This window comes from Anser cygnoides, chromosome 9 (assembly GCF_040182565.1).
Source record: "Anser cygnoides isolate HZ-2024a breed goose chromosome 9, Taihu_goose_T2T_genome, whole genome shotgun sequence".
Classification (NCBI taxonomy): Eukaryota; Metazoa; Chordata; class Aves; order Anseriformes; family Anatidae; genus Anser; species Anser cygnoides.
In genome coordinates, this window is record NC_089881.1 from 15,772,126 (window position 1) to 15,799,672 (window position 27,547).

At 45.6% G+C, this 27,547-nt stretch overlaps 1 long non-coding RNA gene across 1 annotated transcript in view; it reads right to left on the reverse strand.

The window, feature by feature from the left end:
* The window catches only part of LOC125184400 (uncharacterized), a 118,471-nt gene that overhangs the window by 58,434 nt on the left and 32,490 nt on the right, over window positions 1–27,547 (reverse strand). Inside the window, exons 3-4 of the long non-coding RNA XR_010833437.1 lie at window positions 27,336–27,452; window positions 8,171–8,371 (exon numbers count right to left, since the gene is read on the reverse strand). This is a non-coding gene — a long non-coding RNA (uncharacterized lncRNA). The remainder of the gene's footprint in view (window positions 1–8,170; window positions 8,372–27,335; window positions 27,453–27,547) is intronic.

Genomic DNA, 27,547 nt, shown 5'->3' on the forward strand with positions numbered 1-27,547 from the left:
CAGCCCAGCCCTTGTGTGCTGTAGGACAGACAACACCAACATAAACAAAAGCTCAGCCTTTCCCACCAGAGGCACAAAGCGGTGCTGTTTCAGCTACAAACTATTTCCAACCTACCCAAATGTCAGTGCTTTACAAGAGTGGACAGTTATAAAACAGACAGCACGCGATGACAGCGCGCTGGCCTTTGCAGTAACTCATGGGCACTTTGCTGCAGGAGTGAGGCAGGTAGAGAGCACGCAGAGAGCAGCAGAAGCATACGGCGCTCGTGCTCCTCTGCGGAGGGAGGGCTTGCAGATGTTTTTAAGTGTTTTGTCAAGGCTGAAAGGTGCTGTCAGTGACGGAGGGCGCTCACTGCAACACACTGCAGACATAGATGTGACATGCTGCTCCGAGCAGTGGATGATGGCCACATGTGCTGAAGTGCGGGTGCTGGCCCAGGTGACGTCTGCGAGGCCTCCAAAAAGCTGTCTGCCTGCTGCAGTGAGGGGGAGCCCAGCGTGCTGGGCTGACGGCTCGGTTTTCTGAATTGGAAAAACAAATGAAAAACAACAACAACCCACAAATTAAAGCAAGAGGGTCTGCTGTGAGAAGGAATGTGACAGAATGTGTTTCTACATCACACTGTTTTGTAGGACAAGAACATGCCCTGGTCCAACCTCCTCCAAGCATCTCTCCCCATGAATCATGTGCAGCAAGTCTCCTCTTCTTCCTCCCACTAACCCCAGCCCCACGTAAGACCCTTATGGGTGTTATTCCTTTCTTCAAGCTTGAACTCCCATGTCTGTTCACACGTGATCTCAAATGTCTGCACCCTACCCCAATAAAGAAACCACGTATGAGGGAGGCTCCTGTTTAGCCAAAGTAATCAGCAGTTAAAACCCATCTTCTAGGATCAGCCTACAATGCCTCTCTTCTTCTGCTGGCGCGTAACCAGAGCAGTTCTGCAAACCAGCAGATCTGCAAATCAACAAGTTGTACTACTTCTCCTGGCGGGTCACCTCCAAAGCAGAAGGCCCAGAGTGACAGTGGTTCTTCACCTTTCCACGACCAGCAGCACAGGGGGTGTACCTTCGTGTGCACTTGCACAAAGCGCCCACCGTGATCATAAACATAATTGCTGGAGATAAGACCATGCTCCTGCACTCCCCTGCTCAATTCACAGAAGAGGAGGGAGGAGGTTATGGGTCAGCGAGTCTGATACAGGCAGCTGTCAGACTGCCACAGCGCCGGTGCATGTAGGAAAGCGAAAGCATCTAGGTGGGAGTGCACAGCCGAATGAGGGGTCAAAGGGTTAAGAGAAGAGAGCCCATTATTCATCACTACCACTGTGTTCCAGGCATAAGAAACATTTGGAGCTAATTAGAGGGAGAGCAGAACAATGCACTAGAGAAAGCAACAATGCCTTGGTTCAACCCAGCAGATGAGCTCCGTGCTCAGAGCAAATTGGTCTAAAATGAGTATTGCTCCATCTCAAAACCAGGAAGGTGTGACCTACTTCTCTGACCCTGGCATCAGCTGGCAGGAAGAGAATTGACAGAATGACTCTTCATTCCTTTTGCAGGAGATTGAGCATATTCAGTCCCATGTCTCAGAAATGAAAGCCAGCAGCTTGTCCAGCTGATTTGGGGTAACTAATAACACAGATCTGCACTCATTAACTAAGCTGGCTTATATTGCAAAGATCTCCAAGCCAACAACTAAACAGGCTTGGTACGTAACTTAGGAACCTAACTAGTAGCCTTAATATTTTCAGATGTAAAATATATCCAGCGTTTAAATGATTTCATTGGACATTTGGTGAGACTTCTGCTCCTGAACAGCGACAATTTCCCCAGCTGAGACTATGGCACCTGAACGCTACGCTGTATGCGAGATCCGGGAAGCACTTTGGGCTGTCTCGGATGAGCACTCCCAGAGAATTGCAAATAATTAGCTGTAGTTCTGGAAGTTATTTTCCAAAGCCGCTTAGAATTTGTGGTGTCAGACTTGATTTTATTGCAAGCCGACTTTTTGGGTGTCATCTTTTAGTGAAGCCACTCTCAGACACTCAGTCTGATCACAGAAATCATGCTCTGAAGAAGAAATGATTGCTTCAAGTTTTGATGCCTGGGAAGGAGGGAAAATGATGAGGGCTCAAAGGAAACCCATTTATCAGTGGAATTGTGGGCTGCAAGGAGGTATTTTTAGGTACCCTGACTCCCAAGTATTTGTCAACATCGAAATCTTGAAAGCTCCTGTGTCAGAGAGCGTCCCAGAGAAGGCGGCATGGGCACTACCTCTATTTGGTAGCCACTCAATAGGCAGCTTTAAAAACTTCTGTCTATGGACAGAAATTACAGCATCAACATCTGACAAACACCAATGACCTTTTATAATGAATACCCACCAAGCACTTTCAAAACTTACACGAACTACTGCTGTACTCGAACTAGCTTGAAAGCCCCTCATTGACATACCTTCACAGAACACAACAAAGCGCAGGGCCTGGAGGATGGCAGCAGGCTGTCCCAGGGAAGTGAAAATTGTCACATCAGCCAGCCTGACATCCTCAGCAACTCGGCTGCGCTTCCTTCACAAAAGGAAGAGCAGGTCACATCGCATTTGCCCTCCTTTGCTAGATGGGCTATTTAAAAATAAAGCAAAACGCATGATCACTAGGGCAGACAAGCGCTAACTCAAGCATCGTTGCTAAAAGGAAGTATTACCTCCACTGGTCCAGAATGTGGACGTGCCTGACAGCAACGAAGGATCACAGCACCATTCCCTACCCACAAGGGACCTGCACTGTCACTTCCAGTTGGCACTTAGCCTATCATTAGGCTAAGCAGCCTGCAGTATTTGCCGTGTAATTACACTGCCATGGTAGTATGCACCCAGCCATTACAAGATAATTTCACTGCAGTTACCATTATATGCTAGAGGCTTTAGTGTACGGATCATAGCCCCGGGGCTGCCACTTGCCAGACCAAACACCACTACGATATTGCAGAGTCGGCTGCCTAACTAATTTCTTCCCTAAAATAAAATTAACACACACACACAAAGAAGGGGAAGAAGTTGAAACAGGAGGCAAAATATTAATAGCAGGGATGAAATTCCAAAAAGGAAAGAGAAATGTAGTTTGTGTGTGCAGTGGAATCCACAGATCTGGATTCCTATCTCTGCCAAAAACTCCCAGCATCACAAAGCCTATCCAGTACCGTGGTACAGATCCTGGGGAGCAGCGATGGAGTGGACATTTGATGAGATGCCTGTGCTGAGGACAGTGTATCCCCAAAGGAGGTAGAAGAAGCCTAATGACAGTGTATCAAGTGATCGAACCACCTGTTGCTGGAATCCAGCTATATTCCCTACCCTATGCTGGCCACAACAACTGGATAATAGCAGTGTTTTTGAGTGCAGATACCCATGTGCACCAACATCAGCATGAAACTGGCTTACAGAAAAGGACCTCCTTTATCCCCTCTTTGTTTGGTCTGTTCCTAACGTAAGCTGTTTGCATAAGGAACTGAACAAGGCTTGGGGTGCATGTGAACACCATCTAGCACCAGGAGCTCCAGCATCAGCTTTGGCCTCCTGTGACAAGAATACATAAAAGACAGACTTGGCACCTTCAACCTGGGATTTAGCACCAAGGTGTTTCTGTGACATCTGGGATGAAAGCCACGTAGTACCGGCTGTCTGCTAGGTTGGAAGATTTTTATATTGTTTTTAGCAAGACCAGCATCTACAGGTGGGAAAGCCATTCACTCAGTCTTCTCTACTTTTTTTCTACCTTCACCCACTCCACTAAGATCAGCTGATGCTTTTTGTATGAAGTACCACTTCCTGCAAAAGCAGAAAGTGATTTTTGGTTACGGACTTGGCCTGAGCAGCAACCAGGTGTGAAATCGCTTGGTCCCAAGTTCAGGAAAACTTGGTGAAAAGTGAGAGGCATTCACCGCCACAACACTGCCATGGAGATAAATGCTTTGCACCATTTCTAAGCTAAGCTTTCTCCTTCTTTCAAAAGTCTTTTCAAGCACGTTGAATAGCAATAGTATGAGAGTGAGAGAATATATCAACGCCAGTTTTCCATCAGCGATGCTGGCTCCTTCAGCAGCTATCCATTCTGTTACTGGCATAAATGGTCACCTGCCTCCCAGCTACATCAGCCTCCACTAACTCAAGATCAGGCAGAGACTTCTGTTCTGCTCCTCTTTAGGATGACAAATAGAAATATGACAAGTTTTTCAGAAAGTATCACGGGGGAGCGGTACTTAAGAGTTGGAAAAAAGGCCTTCTCGCAATAGATGACATTTCGTGAATGATGTCTCATGCTGATATACAGCTGTTTAGCACAAAATGGCTTTCAAAAGCACCTAAACCTGATCCTGCCAGTATCTACTTCTGCACTTTTCAAATGGCTTTGGGAGACCTCAGAAGTGTCAGGAACAGCAATAGATGTTATTCTTGTCTCTGCTAAATCTAGGGTGCCACCTGCGAAGATCCTTAAGTACAGAACATTTACACTCCCAGACATGAGTGATGTGCCACCTATTAGACAGAAGAGTTGTCATTTGCCAACTGCTAGGATTTTCTTAACTAGAAATAGGCACTGCAGAGAAGCACCAAGTTCCAGCAAAAAGAAGAGCTCTGGCATCAACCTTTATTGTTTCCTTTAAAGAAATTGCTAGCAGAGACCTTTAAAGTGAAAATCAATAATGATTCAAGTTCCCATCTCTCCTTGCCAGCTCTAAGCAAATCACACATGCACTGACGTTGACGTATCTTATCTAAACAAAGCAAATAGTAATAACTTCAAAAATGCATCCAGAACTTGTAATCAGTAGGTCTCCATGTCCTTTTCAAAAAGGACAGTGTAATTATCTCAGTTTTATGGGTGATTATCTGTATTTTAATGGTGGAATAACTAAGGCACAGGAAGAGGAATTAACTTTCTCAGATGGCCAATGAAATACCAAGGAACAGAGCCAGAATTCCTGAATCCCCATCGAATGCCCTCCAGATAACACTCTTGTTAATATAATCAATTAGAAACATTATATATCACCCATCTTCAAAGAAATTCAGTGAACAGCTATCACGAGCATTAAACCACACTGCATCTTGGTATCCCATTGCACCACCTGCTTTGATCATTTTTGCTCTGTGCTTCTAATTCATGTAATTAATAGCTTCAATTCTAAGAGGAGTGATATAATTGACTTATCTAGCAGTCACTTCAGAAAGAACATTATTGGCAGTAGGTCTGCAGTCTAAACACATGCCTGCTTCTAGATGAGCCAGGTCAAATACCACCTCCTTGTGAAGCAACAGTAGCACAAAGACCAGCATAAGCCAGCCGATCAGGCATTTGTCCTTAGCTCACTTACCTCAAATGCACCACTGTGATGGATCTCTCCCAGGCTTCCCTTGTCCTCTTTCCAACAACCCATCACACATTAGCACCTCAGCCAGACTCCATATGTACCTTTGTGACCTCTCAGTCAACAGCTCTGGGAAGTTTACTCTGAACTCATCTCAACATAGACCTTCTATGGTTTGTTTGAACACTCCTAGCTAAAATGAGGGAACATTGCAAAAGATTACTAAAATAAACCTGACAATAAAAGATAACAGCTAAAATACGACTAGTTCTGCTTCAATTCCAGATCATCAGATGGATTTCATGTAAGCGGTGCCCTCATAGAAAGCCATTAACGTTAGTTTGCCTCACATCCTGCACTCTGTAGTACCCGAGTCAGAATGACTCAGCTAGCTCATCTCCTGTCCTCTATTTGACTAAAAACATCTGTGTCCCTACAGATCTTGTGCAGATGGCAACAGGGCAGCCATGACATCCTCACCGACAGCCCATCATAGGATTCATCACAAGGTGAGACATACCAGCTCTGAACAAGCAACTTCTCAGTCACCCGAAACAAAACATTAAGAACTACCAAAGCAGTCTCAAAGATCTTGCCTATTTCAACAGAACCGTTGGTAGGAGGGCAGGGAACCTCAAGAGTTACTGCAATCATCTCCTGTTGGTTTGTAGAAGTTTCTAATACATTTAACTGGATTCCTTGCAGCATGTTACTTCGGCAGTTTTCCTGAAACTACTTCAAATGAGAAGACAGAGGAGAGGCTGATTCTGTATGGAGCATAAACATCAACAGTTGATACCAATGACAGAGCCAGAGGGGAAGGTATGGAGCAACTGGTGGTCTCACCTGAGGTATGGGATGGTATGAGAGTTGTGTGTAGCCCCCAGACCCCACATGATCTGCCTCAAGAAGAGAAGGAAGTAACATTTTTGCATAGTCTCATTTTAAGACCACAGACCAGCTGCTCTCTGCCTAAAAAGCCCACAACTTTCAACAAGAGCAGCTTTGCAAGTCAGTAGCAAAATGAAGAACCAGGAGCATTTTTGATTGTTTCAGCCTCCCTAATACTCCTCCTGAACAGCTCTGATTTGACTGTATTGACCATCTTTACCCAGAGGAGATAGAACTACTTTCCACATAGATACGCAAGGTTAAAGGACTTGACAAAAAGGACCATAATAAAGCCATTTTTTTCTCTACTAGCAAGTAACATTCAGTTCTACAAGGCACTTTCTACACCTTTAACCCCCCAAACACCTCTGATACACCTCGCCTTTGATTCAAAGTCAGTAAATAATGAATTTCTCACATAATCATAATATTTGAGATTTTAACCATCTACATTTTAACTCCTAAAATGAAAGCTCAGTTACACAGGGGTTCATATATTTGATTTCATGCATTTATATTTTTTGACTCACACAGGCAGAGTATTATCTGACTGAGATCTCCAGATTGGTTTTTGGGAGCACGTAGCAGGCCTGAAGTGGCAAGATCCAGAGCTAAGCACAGGGAACTTGCCTATTAGCGTGTTGCTGCTTCCAGCACAGTGCAGGCTATGGCATGGCAACGAACAGCCATTAATCGGATAGTAGCAATCCCATGGGTTTAGCTTCATTCCTCTATACATCACATGTTCTTAAGTGTTAAATTCAGGGATAATTATTTCCCCCCTCCCTTTGTCTACTGGGTAAAATAGCTCCTGGACAGCCACTGATGGCTGCCTACAAATGATGAGTATGGCTCTCCTGAGGTGGAGTTTTGGAACAGCAGTCTCCAAGACAGAACTGAAGACCACATTCACAACATGCCAGAGATTAGTGGCTTTCAATGCTATTTTCTTCCTTCCAGAAAGCCTCTCCGCGCATCCCTCAGATCAGTACAGGAACTAAGCACACAGGTGCAAGGTGCCAAGCAACTTCTGTCTTCGGTGAAAGCAGCAGGAGTTAAAAGCACTGGGAACTGAGCCCTTGCAGTAAGTGGCTGACACGACAAATGGCAGCGATCAGCCAAGCACCCCCTAACACCACCCTTGTACTTTCCCACATTACTTTCACCAGCATCAAAGAAGAGGTCACCAGGTGCTGCAGCTTGTCACTGCAAAGTAATTTCAGTTCCCTCTACTGAACTTTGCTTCCTAAGTGCTAGGGAATAATCCATCTCCAATATAACAAATCAGACAGCAACATACGTTAGGAATTTGCTGCAACTCCAGCCCTCAATGACCAGTACAGTTTCAACTGTAAACAAACAAAAAGCTGCAATTTGCACCAACTGTTTACTCTGATTTTAAGTCAGGGTAAGGTTTGCCAGGACAAATTATGCCTTCCTTTGTCTTCAAGAAAGCTGGCCATAGACTAGAGGAATTGCGACTTTTTTAAAAAATTGTTTTATTACATAAGCCATCTGATTAGATAGATCCCTTTTCACCAACTTTTACTTCTCCATAAATGACCAGGGATTTTACAGCTGTTATTATATACCTCATCTTCCACCATTATTCATATATCAATTTATAGCCTGTATGCTCACTAGAAGTTAGGATAACAAAAAAAAATCAATTGCTGGTGAAAATCGCAGTACAAATGCCAGTGAATGAAGTCAAACTCATGGGCACTTCTCCCTGTTAATGTAAGTAATGAAGCTCCAATTCAAATTTGGGGTTGTTACAGCAGAGTGCTTATGATTTTCTCAGCTGTGTAAAAGCTTAGTATTCTATGTGAGACTCCAGCTCCCAAACAATTCCCAGCATAGATGGACTAGTGAACAGGGAAAATAAACTGTGGCAGGCTTTGCTTACCCTGGTTATGAAGAACTTCCTCAAGGCATACTGCTTTGCATAAGGCTTGAGCAGTGATTGGGCTGGGAAGTCACAGGTGAGGACATGGGACTCCCAGCTGAGAGAATCCAGAAGTTTCCCATTACCATCTTCAGCATGTTTCTCTTCCGACTGCCCCATCTGGAACTCTTGGTTGTTTTTGCCATCTGACATTTCAACAGCCTAAAAGAAGCAAAACAACCCTTTTAAACAACCAAAACGTTTGATCAGATCTTTTATATAAATGAAATGCTAGTGTATGCCAGGCATCTGAACTTGGTAAAAATAAATGAGTACTTCAAACCCGCTATTGTTCTCAAGGTCTCTGACCTTTAAAACGCCATTCTATTCTATTTGTAAACAACTCTGACATGACAGAACATGTGAATACCACTTCACCCTTTGGTAGCAGCATCTATCCCAAGACCTCAAAGTGTTCTGCAAATATTAGCTAAGACTCATATGCCTCTAAAGAACTACTCTTCTACAAATATTAGCTAAATCTCATGCCACACTACTCACCTCATAGGAGGCCAGTGCTATTCCCCAAGTTCAGAAAGGTTCAATGTTCTGGTTAAGGTTACTCGAGAGTTCTGCACAAGACATCAGCAATAGAAATATGAGATTGTAAGACTTACATATGCCTGAACCTCCAGCAACTTGTCCAGGGTATTGCCCAAGTCTGCATTTCGCTTTGGACAAGTCTAGTAACACAGGATCCAAGTCTAAAACAATCCAGATTTAATCTATACAAGAGAAAGTAGCCAGGAAAACTAAAACAGTAGTTTAATTCTCACCTATCCCCCACCTTTAACTCTGATAGTCTTTTGTGCACAAGGGAAGCCAACAAATAGGAAGCCTCAACTTACATTTAGCAATAACCAAAAAGAGGCATAGGGGGCTGAGTACAACACACCACACTGTTACAGCAAGCAGTGATGAACTCTGAGATGAAGTCACCCAGATTTCAGGCAAATAGCAGTTTAGCATAGCTGCATTGGCACAGCCAGACTGGTTGCTAGCCAACAATGGACAGACTTAAAGATAAGGCCATGACAACATCTTCATGGTAATCAGCCTAAACTGCCTAGGATGACTCTTTGGAAGCAACTCATTTCCAAGGAAGAGAAAAAAATGCTTGACTTTCACTTCTGCCTCTCTGTTGTAAAACTGGTCACCGACATTCATGTAATGAAACTTTTCAACACCTCTTGTCAGAGGACGTCACTCCAAACTCTGCCCAGAACCACACTTTATGCTGATTTTGATTCCCTTTAAGGCTATGCTTCCAAACACCCTTCCCTACACCTTGTTTCCCTACATCTTGTTTCAGGTAACCTAGAATTCCCAAGTGGCCTTTCTACTTCAGGATTACTGAAAGAATTGATAAGCCTCACAAAGCTGAAAGCTCACAGCCTGAGCTTGCAGAGTAGAAAAACAGTACAAACATATTTTTTTTTTGCCTGTAAATGACAATTTCCATTAGTTTAAGAAGAATATCTTCCTAAAGGTGTGATGCTACTCTTTAATAACACAAAATTGTACCAGTCTAAGATGATAAATATGATGCCTAGTCTCCAATTACAGATATGATGTTGTTTGTGTTTTTTGTTTGGTGATATTTCTCCAGAATTTTCTCCTCTGTGTTTTATGCAGCCTGCAACACACATTGAATGTAAACTGGAAGTGCTGAGTGATGCAAGCAACAACAACAGCAGACAGCATGAGGTTCAAGTTCTTCAGGTGGTTACTTTATTGTTGGATAGAAGGGGCTGCTCCACGTGGGTGTTGGCTGGTGGCCTTTCTGTAACATATTGTTGACTCATGGAGTGCACTGTGAAAACTAGACAACACTGATGAGTGTTCCCAGAGTCTTCCAAACACTGCAGGAGTAAAAAGAGAAGGTCTATGGATGACTTCATGACAGTACATTGTTCGTATCTGTTTCCCCAGCAAGAAAAACTATTTGTTACTACAGTGCATGTAATGTCACAGGCAAAATGCTGAACAAAAAGCAAGAAATAGGAACCTGAGACAGCCAGCCAAACTCAGAAGGAAAACAAAACCTGCATCAATAACTTGGGGTGGAGTGGGATGGTCCAAAACAAGCGAAGTGATGGCTTGTTTCCCTGAATGCGTGCATCTCAAGACTGGGTACCTTCCTGGGGCAGAACAGAGTTCTCAGCTTTTGGTGCAGTGGTAACTACATATTTTGGTGGTGACTTACAGAGTTGATCAGACTAGAACAATCTTAGTCTTTGATACAATGCTGCAAAGTGGGGAAGGAAAACAAACAAAACCAAAAGAGGTCTGAAAGCCATTTTCCTCACTCTACAACTCAAATTACTAGAAGGATGAGAGTTCTTCCATCAACAGATGTGATTTTTCAATCAGCAGAACTGATACGTAGGCCAAAAGGGTTGAAAAATGCTTCTGTTCTTAACAAGAAGACAAGACTCCCTCTTCTAAGAGATCTGCTAGAGATGCTCTCAGACTGTTAACTCTGCTCGCTTCCAGGTAGTTTGACTTTGCCTCTTGGCCATTATGTGCCCTGCTCCCAACCCCTTCACCACCTCTCGAATGCAGTTGTGCAGTTGAACACGGCGCACCGCCAAACACGGTTACTCACTTTCATGCAGGAAATGCTTCTTGAGGCAACACGTTGGGGTTGAGTCTCACAGTCCTGGAGAGGTTCCTTTTCCTCAGAAATAGGGTAGGGTCTCTCTTATAGGTCCCTTCAGCTCATAATTCCCTGGCTGAGGAGCAGCTCTCAAACCTTGTCTCATCATGAGTGATGGAAAGTGTCCACCTCCTCATGCTGTCCCATGGTATACGGCGCAGAGATGTGCTCAGCTGGAATTACCCAGCATAAGGCACAGAAGGACTGACAGCCCGGCTGCTGTTCCTCTTCCCCTGGCTGCACAGAGCCCCAGAGACTGCCTGTGAACCAGCCCTGAGGGCCCCAGACTCGCGGTGTGAGCCCCCCTCCCTCCCACATGCCCAGGTTAAGGCCAGCACTGCCACAAGGCCCCAGCACCACGGCAGGTTCCTGTTCTCCAGGATACCCTATAAACGTGCGCTAAGACACTCCCTGGCCCAAAACGCTTTATGCTTAAGCAGACAAGGAAAACAAAAGATAAAAATAAAGGGGTGGCCTTAACAAGTGCACACAGTTAATCTGAGAACCGGGGCTTTTGTTGCAGAGCCACTCAAGGCTTACCACTGATGCTGCCGGTAACTTTCTAATAGCCCAGTGGAGCCACAGCACACCTGGATGTCTCATGCTTCCCAAAGCCTGCGCGTGCCTCCGAGGAGCATGTGGAGCTAGGTGACCTTGTCTTTGATGTCGGGTATTGGGATGAACAGAGGATGCATTTGTCTTCAGAGAGGTATCTTTCTACCTATTAATTTATGCCACACCACAGACTTCTTTTGAAGCAAGAGCGGTTGCAATGCACAGCTTTCTCATCTTCGCTTTCCTGCTGCCCTATCCAGCTGTCCACAAGGAGGTCACATCCCCTCTAAAAATCTTTGCTTTGCAGCTTACTTCTGTTCATTTCAAAGTTGCTGCCAGTGTTACATTCTTTTTGGAGAACCCCAGGGAACTTCTAACCTCAAAATTAAGCAAAACAAAGTCCTTTGAATATTTTCCAATTAACCTGAGATTGACACTAACGTTTTGCTTTCAGTGCTCCCAGTATTTGAACAATTGGATTTCTTCTCTATGCCCCAGCTTCCTGGCCTTTGGCAGCATCAAAGATCTAAGTAATTCCTTTCCCAGAGATCACTCTGGTTTTAAAACAGAGAAACCCTTTTCTGCTAAGTTCACTTTTACATTGCTCTTCCAGGCTGTGTCATTTAGCTGCAGAGATCAGAGAAGCCTTGCAGCAGCACAAATCCAGGGAAGATATCAAAGAGGAGTCAGCACGGCACGTTTCTCACACACTAGCAATGAGGGCAAAGATAATACTGTTGAAAGTCTTCCAGGTTGCCTCCTGCTCTCGGTCTCACGGCATAACATCCAGAGAAAAGTCATGCTGTCATGGCAGAGGGTTAGTTCTGAATCTCCAGAGCCAACGGGGAGCAAAACTGCAATGCCATAAAAATATCAACATTTGTAATTCATGCAAGAGAGCGGGGGTACCAGGCAGAGTCCCAGGCTGCTGTGAGCAGAAGCACGCTGGCCTTTGGGAGCCTGCGGGCACCACAGCCCACTAACCAACCTTCATTCGAGCTGATGGCGATGCTGGAACATGCGACCCTTGGCAATGCACACACAAACTCTCTCACTCAGCTGGAAATGCAGTTCTGCCAAAGTCACAGCTGGACTCTGCACAACCCTAAACAAAGGGAGAAGTCTCCCAACACGTAGTAAAACAACAGCACTCCCTGCAGATACACACAGCGCCTAGGGAACAGCCACCCCGTTACAGACAACGTGTTTATACCGTGTATTGTCCACTGTCGCTTAGGTAAGGCCCACCTAAATGCTCCTGGGTAGATTGCCAATGTGTCCCAACTGTGAAGTGGGGAATTTGAGAGCAAATTGAGTGCTAGCCTGCAAACATCCCTCTGAAGAAGGCAAAATTGCCACCCACACTGTATAGATAAGAAAACCGAAGCACAAGAGCCAAGTGTACCAGCGCTCCCTCCCTTCTTCCTAAACCACAGACAACAACAATCCTTCCCCCAGTTACTGGAGCCAAAAGGCTATTTCAGAAAAAGGGAAGCTGCCCCTTGCCTAGAACCAAGAAGCCAAGAGTAGCTAGAGGTAGCAGCCTGAAGCCTACACAGTGCCTTCCATAGTTTTACCTTGAGATCTTTCCTCCAGCACACCCCTGGGGTCCTTGCTTGTACTGAGGAAAACATGCTGTGCTCTGTATGCTCAAGGAGTTCACCTTCAATAAATAATCCAAGCAAAGGGAGCCAGTGCTGGCACAGTTGCACGGGTTGCTGGAGGGAGAGTTTGCAGCAATGTCAAACTCACCTTTGCTGGTGGCTGCTGCTGCCACTTGCTGGGAAGGAATCCAGCCCCCAAAGGGGAACACTTAGGAATATCAAGAGCCAAGAGCAATTTAGCCCCCATTAACTAATATCAAATATAAAGGACGCGTTCCAGCACATAGCAAGCAGCCATTACCTCCTTGAAAGGCAGTTAAGATAGATCTGGGGTTTAGGACCCAGAAATGATAAAATGGAAATACATAGATTTTTTTTTTTTTTTACCCCCCCCCAGAATGATTGCAGGATACTATTGCTCAACAAACATCAGTAGTACCAGTAGCGTGCAGATTTCTGCCTGGAAAAGTCCTGGGTCAGAAGCATATTGTTGGCCCAAACCAGAGACAAAGCAATGAGACCCATGGGCAGCACTGTTCCGGATGTTAGGCAAGATGAACATTAGCATCTCTTCTTGCCTTTAATAAAATCAAGTTGCATGCATTCTCCCTATCCTGAGGAAACAATACGCGACAGGTCATTCTGAAGGAAGAACAAGATCCAGGATTAAGCAATAAAGGCATACCAAAGTACTGCTGAAACTCCCAAAAGCAGCTATGAAGCAGGACTATTCAGCTTTCAGGTCGAGATCCCTTGGGGCACTTCGTTTCACGCAGCCCTGAGCATACTTTGTGTGGGATCAAGACACCAGCCTGAGACTCTTCTGCAGAATGCTGTTTAGCCCATAGGTGCACTACAAAAGCTTTCCATAGCCAAGGGTGATCCTTCCCAACGCTGACTTTGAGAGGATGAAGAAAAAGATGCTTTCACATTCACCTCATTGCCCTTGAGATAGTTGCAGCCCTACAGAAAAGCTTAGCCTTAAATCTTAAATCTTTCCAGAAAGTTGGTAACAGGAACATGAAACTTTATAAAGGTAATGGTAAGCCATCAAGAACAGCGACAGCTTGTCTGGAAATGTGAGTTTCTAGCCTGGTTAACACAGAGCTGATGGTGAAGATCAGACTCATCCTTTGACTCTTTAGGCCCTCCAGGGCCAGCAGCTGTGCCACACCACTGGAACCAGCCCCAAGCCATCTCACAGCCTGCCTTTGTTTGGGGCAGGTCAAAGAAAAAAGCTGGTGAAGGGGACATAGGAGTACAGCAAATATTCACAGACTAAGGACAAGGGACCCAGAAAATTCCTGACTTTGGGTCTCCTACGGACGCTCTCCATGGCCTTTTGCAAAACATCTGCCTTCCCATCCTTCTTCATCCTCTCTTCCTGCAATCCTTTGTTACTCTACCTGGAAAAAAACAGGAACAGAAGTATTTCCCTCTTTTCCATGAGTCAAACACACCGAGGCGTACAAATTTGTAGCTACCTAGAAGAGGAGCTTAAATGGAGCTACCACCACGCTACCACCACGCTCCTGGTGCGGTGTAGAAGTGTGAGCGTTTCTGACAAAACCTGGATCAGAAACCAACTCCACTGCTAAATAAGTGCTAGTAGCAGTAGGTAAACAGCCTTTCATTCCATCCTACTCCCTGAAAGGCTGAGCATGCCAGCAAAGACAGCACAGACTCTCCAGAGCAGTAAATAACCAAGTAGGCAAAGCAAACAAACATTTGAAACTCCATATGGCAGAAAACCTCTCTTCGGAGGGAGGGGGTGAAAACAGTTTTGTCAGAAAGGAGGAAGTTTTCTCCCCTCCCCTTCTCCCCACTTCCCCAGCCCTTCCTTCCCTTGTTTACTTTGTTTCCCTGATTCTAACCAAGTAAGAGAAAATCTAGTATTTGTGGAACTGGGCTCTTTCTGTTTAACTCCAGCTGTACCCACAGCCCACATACTGGCTTGGTAAAACTCGCCCAGTCTCACAAAGTGGTTTCTCTAGCTTGAAATAAAACCATAGTGATTTTTACACTACTAAAATGACTGGTTCTTGATGGGGCTAGCAATTATCCAAAGACAGACCATGTTGCACAGCTTAGGGATGCAGGGGCTTTCTGTGCTCTTTGCTCTGGCACTTCAGCCTCTTGAAATAAGACAGCACAGGGAGCTCCACGGCAAAACATAAAATCTCACAGAGCACAGCTCAGAAGATTTTTACCTGTCATAGGTGTGGGGCTGGAGGGAGCTCGCTGTTAGTCTCAGGTCAAGGAAGAAGCAGCATCCAATTTCAGAGAAAAGCTCTTGCCAGAAGCACCAACCGTGAGGCTCCTTGGAGAAGGTATCTCAGGTACCTCAGGGTATCTGTACCACTTTCTCTATGGGGAATGCCTGCTTGCATAGACACGGATTAGAGGAAGGCAGTTTGTTTCCTTCTGTTTGATTTAGGAGGAGTGGTTGTTTTGGGATCAAACAGCCAGCTCTTATCAGAGAGGGTCTGGGGCCTGCAACTGCATAATCTGGTATCAGAAAGTCCCCTTGGGCAGGGACTGTGAGAACAGATGCTGACCTCAGCCAGGCAGCACAAAAACAAACCTCAACACAAAAGGCAGAATGTCATGAAATAAAAGTGCTTGGGAAAGGAAACAGGGAGAAACCGAATCTGAAATCCTGATGCTTCTAGGAGCCATGCAGAGGGATTGCTGAGCAGAGCGAGACGCGGCCAGCACAGGGTTGCACGAGGGCAGGCTGAGGGTCTGAGCGTGGCCACAGCCTGGGCCAGCTGGATAAGGAGCAGCAACACCTCTGCTGCAACCCAGGGAGCTTCCAGGGTGGCAAGCGAAACCTGTCAGCGCCAGCCACGCTGCTGCTTTCTGTTTGTGCTCTTGCTGAGGTCTGGCAGACAGACTCGCCCTTTGCCGTCTGCCTGGTCAGCACCCAGCACAGCACCAAGGGCTCTCAGTCCTGCTTGAAGGCAGAACAAACCTCTGCCCGGGATAGCAGGGATGAGACAGGCATGGGGAAGGTAAAGTGGCAAGCCCATTTTGCTTTCATGTCTTTTCAGACCGAACGTTTTGGAAGGAAAGTTTGCCTCGGACTGAGCCTCTGTCTGGGATTAATTCAGCTCAAATTTGTAGTCACCGCAGGCAGCAGGGAAGCTGCAGTAGCTATTAGAGGACAAGCCAAAGAAGTAAAAGCAAGCAGGCACAAAGAATAGCCCTTGCCCTCCCCTCCAGAAAGGAGGGCACAGAGATACAAATTAAAAAGCAACTACTGGTCACCAACACTAGCCAGTCACTGCGGGCTGGCCCCCAGTGGGACGGCGGCCCCAGCCATAGAGGCTCTGGCACGGGGATGACGGCACACCCTGCTCCGGCGTTCGAGTCCAGCAGAGCCGCCCCGAGCTGACTGGGAAGGCCAGAGGAGCTGGGAGCAGCCTCGAGGGGAAGGAGGGGAGAAGTTCTGCCCCCAGCTCCAGCTGCTGCCCTGCCCCAGGGGATGGGGAGAAGTGGCCGGCTCGCTTCCTCCTGCCAAGATGCTGGCATTGGTATGGCGTTGGCCAGGGGACCTGTGGGGCTGAGAAGGCCAGAAAGAAAAAAGCGCAGAATGAAACGAGGCCGTTGCGTGGCGGAGACAGGGTAAACACAACAAGACAGCTCAGCACCCAGGCATATCACTCCAAGCGACTGGCCCCCTCACTGCCTTGCACACACAGCACTGTGGAAGCCCAAGGCGGTGGCCGTTTCCCCCCTGAAGGCTGTAGGATTTCCCACCGGCTCAGCGAGGCTCCCCTGGCTGCATGCGGGCACCAGGCAGCGCAGTGCCCCCGCAGCAGCTCCCCGCATGCCATCGCCTGCTCGGACAGGAGGTGGCAGCAGATGGCTGCCGATAGCACCCAGCCGGGCCCAGGAGCATCGCCCACAGACACCCTGGTACGCGGGGCAAAAACCCTCCCCGGGCCCCATGGCCAGGGCAGGAGGTGCTGCCCCAGAGCAGCCGTCCTCCCCGGGGTTTGCCTTCCCCCCATCCACACGTGTAACACCTTGCAAGTGCTTTGCCTCAAAACAGAGATGTTTTTCAAATTCGGCCCCTATCACAAAAACAGATGGTGGCAGCCAGGAAGCCCTGATTATTATTGATTAACGCAGGATTACAGGCAACAGGAGATAGCGGGAGCAGCAGAAACTAATGCAGGTGTTAGCAGCAGAAGAGGACAAAACACAAAGTAAAAGCACGGGAATGAGAGGTGCCCTGCGCAGGTTCCCTCGCACTCTCAGCAATCAGGAGTCATCCTCAGATAACACCGTGCTCTGCAAATGTTCATCCCCTACATCACCTGTGAGATTTCGCCAGAATAAAACTTTTTCTGAAGTGTAAAAAAATTAGTGACTTGAATTATTTTCCAACACCTTGAAATTTCCATCTGCCATCTTAGGAAATGCCAATGGGCAATCAGCCCAGCTGAAATAGGGAGCCCCAGAAGTCCATTCCCTCTGAATGCCTTGGGCTACCTTCTTCGCCAAACCTCTAAAACCTGAAAAACATCTGGATTTCAGAGTGTTCCTAAGTCATCTCCCTAGAGCTGCAAAGAAAATTTCAGGGTTGAGTAACAGTGTTGTAAAACAGTGACACGAAGCAGAATGGAAACGAGCAAAAGGAACGGACTGGAACACCACTAGCCAACCACCAGCTTGACCCCTAACCTTTCATTCTGATTTTTGCCGTCTCATGCCTGGGTCATTCCAGGCTCTGGCCCCATTCAGATGCCCATTTCACAGCAGCTATCCTCCAGGCAGTGCAGCACTGGCTTAGTTTGCTCCTGCAGCATCAAATGAAACTTGATCTTTAGATGGAATGCAGTTGTGGTGATTGAAGTTGCTCCTTTAACCATCCCTTTTTTGTGTATATGCTGGACGCTACCTCTCACATAATATTTGCCCTTCCAACAGAAGAGATTCACACACTCTTGTCAGGAATGTCACCAAACAGAGAGCAACTTCCATATGCTCTTCCTAGACAAAACAGACCTACTTCCTGGGAGAAAGCCCTAAGAAACAAGGTGGGTCATAGAAAGCAGTGCTGACTAGTAACTCAACAGGTCACCAATACCATCCCCAGTGTCCTAAGACAATCATCTGCACTTAATTCGTGGTCTGTTTTTAAAGATCTCCAGCAAGGAAAATTGTATAATCTTGTTCAAAAATCCAATAAATATTAACTCCTCTTACCCACAGAAAACACTCTCTTGTCTAGGCTAAACCACATTCTCCATTTCAGTGTAAGCCCAAGATTTTTGAGCCTATCAATGGGCTATGTAAATGCTTTCTTCTTGCAGTATCTGTTTACATATTTGAGGACTACTCATGATTCCCCGGCTTGTCATCTACAGATAAACTGTTTAGGTAGAAACAGCTTGACGTAATGGCAACTCAAATCAAAACTCAAATCAAAATCAAAGTCAATACATTTGAACATTGCTGTTATTACAAATCGGAGGAAGCAGGGGGACAGATCTTCAGCCCACCAGCTCTTTAGAAGTAATAGAAGCCACATAACCCAAAAGTATAGTTTATTTTGTTTTCTTTTTTAAAACCAGATTTACAATCTGTTTGTTGAAGACAGTATCAGAGTGGAAGATGTAGACTTGCCTGCTTTACAGGTTACTATGGAGACATCCTTCCCTTCATTATTCTGTAAACAGATCATATTACACAGAAGTGAGAAGTTCTAATTTTTGGCCATTCAGAAATTACCCATGGTCAGAGTGTTTCACATGCTATGAATGAACAAACATCTGTGGTGAATCGGTTTGTTTCATCCCAACTTTGGCTAAGGGGAACTCGGCTGACCAGGAGATGAAGTTCAAAGATACACGTCATCTTTTGAAGTCCCATCAGAGAACTGATGGCTTCCCTTGCTGTTGAGTACCCCAAAACTTTGATATCTGTCCCCAGAATAACACAGGAAAATCCCATCAAGCACGATGAATCACACTCTTCTGCTCAAGCATAATTCTAAGGAATTATTGTAAATTAATTTGGACTGTGTCAGAGTTTGAGAACTAATGATGCCAAACATTTGCTATCAATAGCAATGTCTGCTGATTCCCAACAGCATTTAGGCCACAGTTACAAGATTATTATTATTTTTTTTAGATAACTACAAGTAACTGACAGCCCTCTTCTGTAATCAATACCAAAGCAGTGCAATGAACTATGATCTTTGCATCTCTAAAAATATGCCTTCAACTTTCCCATTTTTATTTCACCAGCACTCTTTAAATGCCCAAGGAGTAGCACCTGTTAATCTTGGACCTTCGTACTGCTTTCCTCTCTATCAGGTTCTAAATTGATCACTACAGTTTGCAGAAACTATGAGAATTCTTATCTATTTCTACCGTTTATGCTACACTTTTCTTCCTAGAAATCAGAACTAGAAATAGGACAGTCAAAGCTGCAGGGATAGGTTAGGATACAAACTGAATGAGAAATAGATAGCAAAAGTTCAGCAAAATTTAAGCAGAACAGCTAATGTAGTGTGGAGGTGGCTCTAACAGAAAACTTCAGCTAGGTTAACCAAGATCGAAGGCACAAGCCATGTACCCAGCACCCCTGTTTGGCAGTCTCCGTTTGGAGAGATGGCCACAAACAGGGCTGCCAATTAAGCAGGGGTGACTCCTGTCAAAGGCACCCAAAGCCCGAGCATTTTTGGTCATGAGAAGTGCTAAAACCATCAAGCTGACCACCAGTGACAGGACAGAGGGGGTCTGCATCCACCTCCTCCCTGCATACCATACCTCTGCAAACCAGAGCTCTCACTTTTCAAGGCAGGGACAGCATTTAGGGCAGGGATTTAAGTCATCTGAAATGAACTCTGCCAAACTGAATCCACAAGCATTTGGGGGCTGAGAGCTGTAGGTATTTCCCCAGCACACAGTCCTATTAGGGCCAACAAAACCTTGTGGAGAGCCTCACAGGACTTGCCTGTCCTTGTCACAGGAGCAGAGTGGAGTCCAGCACAGACAGCTGAAGGTCTCTGATGACGGGGCCTGAGGATATAGGTTACAAACAAAGAAAACGCCTCTTCAGAAAATAATCCTCCCTTCTTCCCTCTCAAGATGCAGAGAGTTTCTGCTCAGTTATTTACTTTGCAAAACCACAGTTATTCCGATGATTTTTTTTCTTACATGGAAATGTGGACGATTACCAGAAAAACAAATAATTGGGATGGAGACCAGTTGGATATCACTGAGGCAACTAAATGAGTATGCCTTGTGGAGGAGGAGAAGAGAGTTACACAGTTAGGAACTGTCTGTTGTCACATTTAGGATAAACATGACAAGCAAGAGCTGCTTGTCCTCCTGCTACCGAAGACAAACTAACCACTCACAGTCAGGAAAAAAATTGACATGCAGGTTTTTTTCAGGGAAAAAAGGTTTAAGAATATGACTCGGGAAGTTATTTGGATATAACTCTTTTCCTACACCCACATTCATGTAAACAAGTAAACACACATGCTTTTTTTAATTTTTTTTTTCTAATCCCATCATATTTTTCAGGATTTAAACCTGTGCTAAATAGTTTCTTGAACTGCATTTTTATCTTCTTGGATTAAATTTGGGTTAGTCACCTCCTGGGGGAAATGAGATGTGTCTTGGTATGCTCTGTTCTCACAATGGAGATTACCCTTATTTTTACCAGCCACAGTAAGCGAACACTGCGTACAGTAGCTTAGAGCTCAAAAAGGAGACCCTCTTAAATTAAGAATGTGAGAATTGGCCTAAGTAAGGGAAACAGAGGGAGGTGAGGTCGGGATGAACACACCTATTTTCTTTCTTCATGTAAAGTACAGACAGTTTTGTCCACGTGAACACACGTGAAATATTCTGGCCATCTGGAACCGAGGAAGAACCAAAGACTCCCTCATCTGCTGGCTGGTCCAGGTCTGTGTCCTGTCTACAACAACTCCCTGAGAACAAACCCCAACAGCTTGTTTCCATCTTTCTCACAAGTTTGCCTACAGTAGTCCCCTGCTCAGAGTGCCACAGCATTATAGGTCAGGACTCTAAAATATCCCCCAAATGGTTTTGCAGGTATGAAAACTAATGACAGAGCCAGAGCCCAAGGTTGGTAACATACAGTCTCCTAAGTCTTAGCTCTGCCAAGAAGAACAGAAGAGTGTAATAAAGAAGGAAGCAGCTATATTCAACAGGCACATTATTCTCACTTAAAGATAATATTGCCAGGAAGCACTTTGGGATGCTACAGTCACTCGTAGCTTCAACCCCACAGGACTGAATCTTCCTGGATGGAGAAGTAGCCTTTGATCTGCTGCCACCTTTCACTCCTACATCTCAGGACTCCAGGTATTACAGTCCCAAATGACTGACATTACTATATTTCCAGCACTTCCCAACAACCAGACACAGGCCTCGACTGAAATAACTTCCACTCATAAGAAATTGTCAGAGAAGCCTCAAGAAAAAGCAGGTGTTAAGATCAAATGCACTCAATCACTTTTACTTCTGACCTCAGCCCAGGAGCTTCGCTCTAGGATTCTTCACGCATCAAAGGCACAGGGCGCCGAGCACAAATCGGTGGTTTTGCAAGTAAAAAAATAACATGAGTGTGCACAAGAACAGATGCTTGTGGTCCTCGGGGTGAGATTGACCAAAGAGAGCTGTGAAAAAGCCAGAACTGCAAGCTCATGACTCAGATGCCCATGCCCCTGCTGGCCCATGATGATAGATTTCTTGCCTCAAATCCAATTCACTTCAGATACAGATTGCATCTTTTTCACTAAGGCCAAAGCCCTGAGAGCCTCAGGGAAGAAGAGCTGAGGACATCCATCAGAGCTGACAGTGAGAAAACACTGTGAATTATTCATAACACTCAAATAGCAAAATTAAAATTAAACTACCTTACAAGACAACGGGAGATATGCTAACACTGAAGAAATTCCAGGGCTGCTTTTATGTGCTGCGCAGCGAGCTACAGCTGGAAAGAAATACTTAATGGATAAAAGCCTTGTCTGTTTGTTTTCTCTGTGGATGGATGCATTTCTTGTTTTGCCTACGTTTATACCCAACCTTTACATAACTGTTGGCTTCATACCCGAGGCTATCCTCCTGAATCAAAATCTCTCCCATATTGGTAACAGAAAGATAGGCTGCTTCTGGCTTTTTAACTTGTTAATTATGAACTTACTCGTCTGATTCTCTTTGTCCCCTTCTCCCTGTGCAATACCTGCCTTGGGAAGTACATGGCTTTTGCATCAGTGTTCAAGTCAGTTTTCTGTACTCGCTTAGCATGCTGTCAGGGCTAGTTTTCAAGGTACAGTCTCCTTTGATAGCTCCCGACAAGCTCTGCTAGAAGACAGCCAGTTCCTGAAATGTATTTCACTCACTTGTTTTTTAGGGTTCTCCACTCTGCAAGGATTGACAGTGTGGTAAAGAGAGGCACTCCAGACTGGATTTAATGCTACCATATGCTAGACAGAATGAGAATCCATACTGCAGGAGAGCAGCCGGTACATTTCCACGTTAACAGAAGCCTGATTGCAAATTACATTTAGTCTCAACAGCTCAGTTCAGTGCACACAGATGCCATGGGGGACTGTAAAGTTAGCAAGATGTGGGGGAGTACGGCTGAATTTTTGAAAAAGCCTTGGCTGATAGGATGCCACAGACATTTGGAGCTGATGCCACGGAAGAAAGTTGCTGCTGCATTTGTTCTGCCAGAAATAAATAATAAGAGTAATGTCATGAGCTGTTAGTCAAATTACAAATTCTTGCTAGGCTGGTGATTGTCTGATGATACAAACGGCAGTATCGGCACTGTCAAATGCTGCTCTTATAACTTGACAGCCAGCACGTAAATACAGTCGAAGCAGCAGCATTTACTCTTTCAAAATAGGTCAGTATGAGATGAGATGGATTTTCAGTCAGTGTGCCGTGTCTCTCCGGGCTGGCTGCAAAGTGCACCTTTTAGCTCTTGCAACAGAGTTCACGCAACCAGAGGTACGACAAGACTAAATGACTTGGGCAGGTTTTGCTTCCGGCTCACGGATCTGCTCGGTGCCGGTGCGGAGTGAGAGCTCTCCCCTGCTTACTTGGGCACGAGCAACCAAATGACTCGGGGGCCTCTGCCGCAAAAGTACTCAAGCTCATCCTACCGGGCCTTTGGATGAGCAGGCTGAACAAACAGGGTGGCCAAGGACTTTTTAGTGGCCTAAGCTCCTTGGGCACAGGTGCAGGACAAGGTAAAGATACCTGGAAATGTATCGGTCTGTGGTCCAGAAGCTTTCACTCCCCGGAGCTACCAGGCTAGCACCAATGCACAGGTAACTGCAACACTTTCAAATACGAAATGAAACCACAGGTGCACAAGTACTGTGTAAACACAGCCCTTGTGCTGCAGTATAAATGCTCTACTCCATGTGAATAGGGCGAGATCTCTTCATCCCTCCTCTGTCCTGCTCATAGAAGACATCACACAGCTCAGCTGCTCAGATCAGTGCTGGTAAGTGAAGCAAACAATCTCTCAAGGCCTCTTTTCTAGCATGACATCTCTATGAGGAATTCCAACATTCCTGAAGAATAAGGAAAAGCTTTCCCCACCCCCACTATACAGCCAGCCTGCAAAATTCACTGTTACCGAAGGTCACCAAGTCAAATGCTGCAGCTGGGTCATTTTATAGCCATTAATAATCATTGTAGCTTGGAGAATAAAGATAAAAGTGATCTAAATCCTGCTCTCCAGGACATGAGCCAATCTTCACCAGGGTCACAAAGGAATTGCTCCCACACATACATCACATAAGGGATTGCACTGCCTGCCAGGTGCATGGCGGGGGTTCCTTTTTCCCCCTCTTCCCCATTGTGTGTAACCAGAAACAGCAGGGGCGGACGGGAGCATGCTCCATACCGCACGTTCATATTTTCACAGATGAGTGACCACCAGCCAGAGCATCCAGGGCTCCAGGTTGCTCAGACATGAAGGCGTTCACATAATTTCCTAAAAGCCCGTATCAGCGAGGTGGAAATAGCTCCCATGTGCAGCGAACTGCCTCATACAGTTCCAGGAATAAAGCACTATGGCTCAGCAGTCCCCTGGGATGCTGGCTTTACATTTCTGGGCAACAACTTCACTGCTAAGCAAAAGGCATTTTTCAGACTCTCCGTCTAAGCACATTCCCAGGAATCAAGCATCCAAATGAAGACAGAGAGACAGAAGAGCTAGTTTCCCAGGAGGTCTCTCAGTCAAGTCATACTCACACTGCCGGGGCAAATAATGCTCAAATGAAAAACGGGTTTACAGAGAAGCTGGGGATTTCAGACAGTAAGAAGGGGAGAAGCACTCTCCAGCTCTGCTCACACCAGGGGCAGAATGGACACTGAAGATGTGCTGGCTGACTGCCGTGTCTAGGGAGCTAGGGTCTTTTTATGGGGAACAAGGATGGTTTGCAGAGGGCTACTGATCATCAAGCTTCCCCATAACAGCCTCTTTTCCCAAAAAGCATCTAAAATACATTAGCCACTTGTTTAGGGATGATCAAGGGACGAGGACAAAGCTCCCAAGCAAGACCTCAACCCCTCAGTGCACAAGCAGCAAAAAGACGTCCTACAGAGCACAAACATCTCCTGCAACACCCAGCCGTTGTCTTGGGAAGTCCCAGAAAAAAATACAGCAGTGGGAACTGTGGGAAGAGGAAGGCCAAGTCCCCAGGTTGGCTGGCCAGTCAGCATGAAGCTTTACATAGGAAGAAAACCCACTGGAGAAGGGAGCTGCTGAGCCGGCTGCTGGTAGAGCCACGGAGCTGGCAGCATCTTGGGTGTCATACAGCTGAGCAAATCTGTTTAGACCTGCACAGAAGATATGAACGTGGCACCCAGTTCCCAGCTGTAGCTGAATGTTCCCACTGACATTGTTCTGTGCTTCCAGACATCCATGCTTCATCACATGAAGGCAAAATCCTTGTGTTTTTGTGCAGACCTTGGGTTTTGTTTTCCACCTTGTGCTATATAAACTGGGGGAGGTTGGGGTTTCTTTCCACTGCTCAGACGTCTTTAAAAGACAGTTGACTCCTTTTTAACATGGACGGTTGCGTTGTGTTCTTGCAGCACCCTTTTTGCAAACTGAGCAAGCCAAGAACTAGAATGATGCCAATACTGAGTGCAATACTGAGTTTAGCGGTCAGCTCTCATCAGCTCTTTCAGTCACACCACAAAGCTCAGGCATAATCACAGCTTTCAGAACTCCAACAAGACACCCAGAAACATCACCCTGTGAAAAACAACATTTTCAAGACCAACCCCCTGTCCTGAATTCCAGAAGCATGAGGGGAAGGAAAGTGGCTTCCTGAAGCTCTTAGAAGAATTCTTGCTCCAAGCAAAGTTGTGAAGCTACAATGAACCATCTCAGAGATGGTGCAAGATCAACTTTTTTTTTCTCCAAGACTGCAAGCAGAGGAAACCAGAGATCTACTAGCATAGCCTGCAGCATGGAGGCCTCCTTCAGTCTGTGTCTTATCAGTGAATTAAGAAACTAAGAAGTTTAATTTAGGCCTCCGACACAGAAGTTCTCTTCATGATGAGATCCATGGTTATTTCCTGCGCTGAGCCATTCTTCTTCTTCCCTAACCCATTTCTTAAAAAGTTGCACCAAACAAGGGAGAGGTACCAATAACCCTGGAGGCTTACCTGTTTATACTGATACCAGCAGCAAAACTCCTACTTTTTTCTTTCTGAACAGGAGCCTACAGAAGGGCTCTCCCTAGACTTAGGGAAGATGTGTCTAACCATCATGTAGGGAACGGTTGTTTCTGTTGTTGTTATTTGTTTGTTTGTTTTTGTAACATCTACTAGAAAAATGAGAACTGTGTAGCCTATATTCAGTTTTTCCAAACAAGATGTTAAGATACGGGTTTTCCACACTTTGGAACAAGGCTCTGAAATTTAACTCTAGTGCTGTGGTTGGGAGTATCTGTCAGGCCCCAACCACGTCCACCTGACTGACACATCCCCGACCCCAGATCCGGAGCCTGGCCCCACGATAACTCCCCTTCAGCTGGCAGAAACCACACCAAAGGCAGACCTGCTCAGCCTCACCCCTATTCCCATCTCAGTGAGGGAAGTCTCAGGAGGATTTGTTGGCAGGCTCTATTGAACATGCTGAAATGTATTTTTCCCCCTTCCTTTTGATAGGCAGGGGGAGGGAGTGAGAGAAGATTTATACTTTGGCAATACACAGCTTTCCATACATATGTCATACAAGGCACCACAACCTTAACACCATGGGGACCCCATGAACTCCTCTATCCTCTGAAGTCCAAGGTCCAGCTCTAAAATACAGAATTTGAAGAGAACAATTAAGCTTATTTTTGCTATTAGCAAACAATTTCCAGTCTTGTTCTCCAAAACCACTGAATCACTTTAAATGAACTTTCCAAAACAAAAAGAAAAAAATAAAAACAAAACCAAAATTGAAGAGAACAGGATTTTGCACAGTCGGCATCAGCTGAAGAAGTCAACTGCAACCTATAAGCCCCTGAAAACATAGGCTTCAGAAAGAAGCCTATGTATGTAACAGAAAGGCATTAGCTTTGTCGGTGGTCCTAACAGCTCCACCTGTAACGTATATGCCATAAATACTGGCAGTACCGGCTACCGAATGGTCTGCACAGCTCAGGAGAATTCACATACTTCTGCTGCATAAAGGATAAGTCCCAGGCCCACCAGTTTTCAGCAACTGTCTTGGCTGCAGGTGCAATGTTTGACTCAGTTGAGAGCAGCTTTATTTCTGCCCTGAACGAAGTATTGCAGCGTGCCCACTGGACCACTATCACCACATTTCATACCACACAGAGAGAAGTTACCCTAAAGGTTACAAGTATGACAGATCTGGATGCTAGACAAGCTTCCTCATGAGATGTTTTCAGGAAGAAGAAAAAAAAGTGCTGTGCCTGCTGCAACTCTAGAAGTCAGGTCGCCATAACCCCAGTAGTGACCCAGCAGCAAACATCAAGCATCTCAGCTAGTTTTAAGTGTTTGCTTTACCTCTTCATCTGGTCTTTAAAACTTCTTTAATTTCTTGGACAGGAAAACTTTCCCTCCAAGTTGTACTCAAACTCCAAAGAAAAAAACAAAACCACTTGATACTGCCTAATAAACACCTGTCGGCTGTCTGCTTTGAACTCTTGCTGTCTGTTACCTACAGAGAGCATCTGTACCTCCTTTTGCCTCCTTTCTTCCACACCCAAACGTACCGGCAGGTCACAGTCACAATAACCAGAGCACAAAAGATGAATGACAAGTTGTACCTGGTTAGGTGGCAGAGATCAACTCAGACCGGATCTTTTCCATGCCTTCAGGGTGATATGCCAGCCGTGTTTCCACAGGACAGCCCCTTGACTTCCATTCTGAGACCTCTTTTAATACTGCAGATGCCAGAGAGAGAAAAAATAAACAAAAGCCCCACAAAGCAGAAGTTACTTCATATTATCTTCATTTATGCACTGAACAGCTCAGTCCG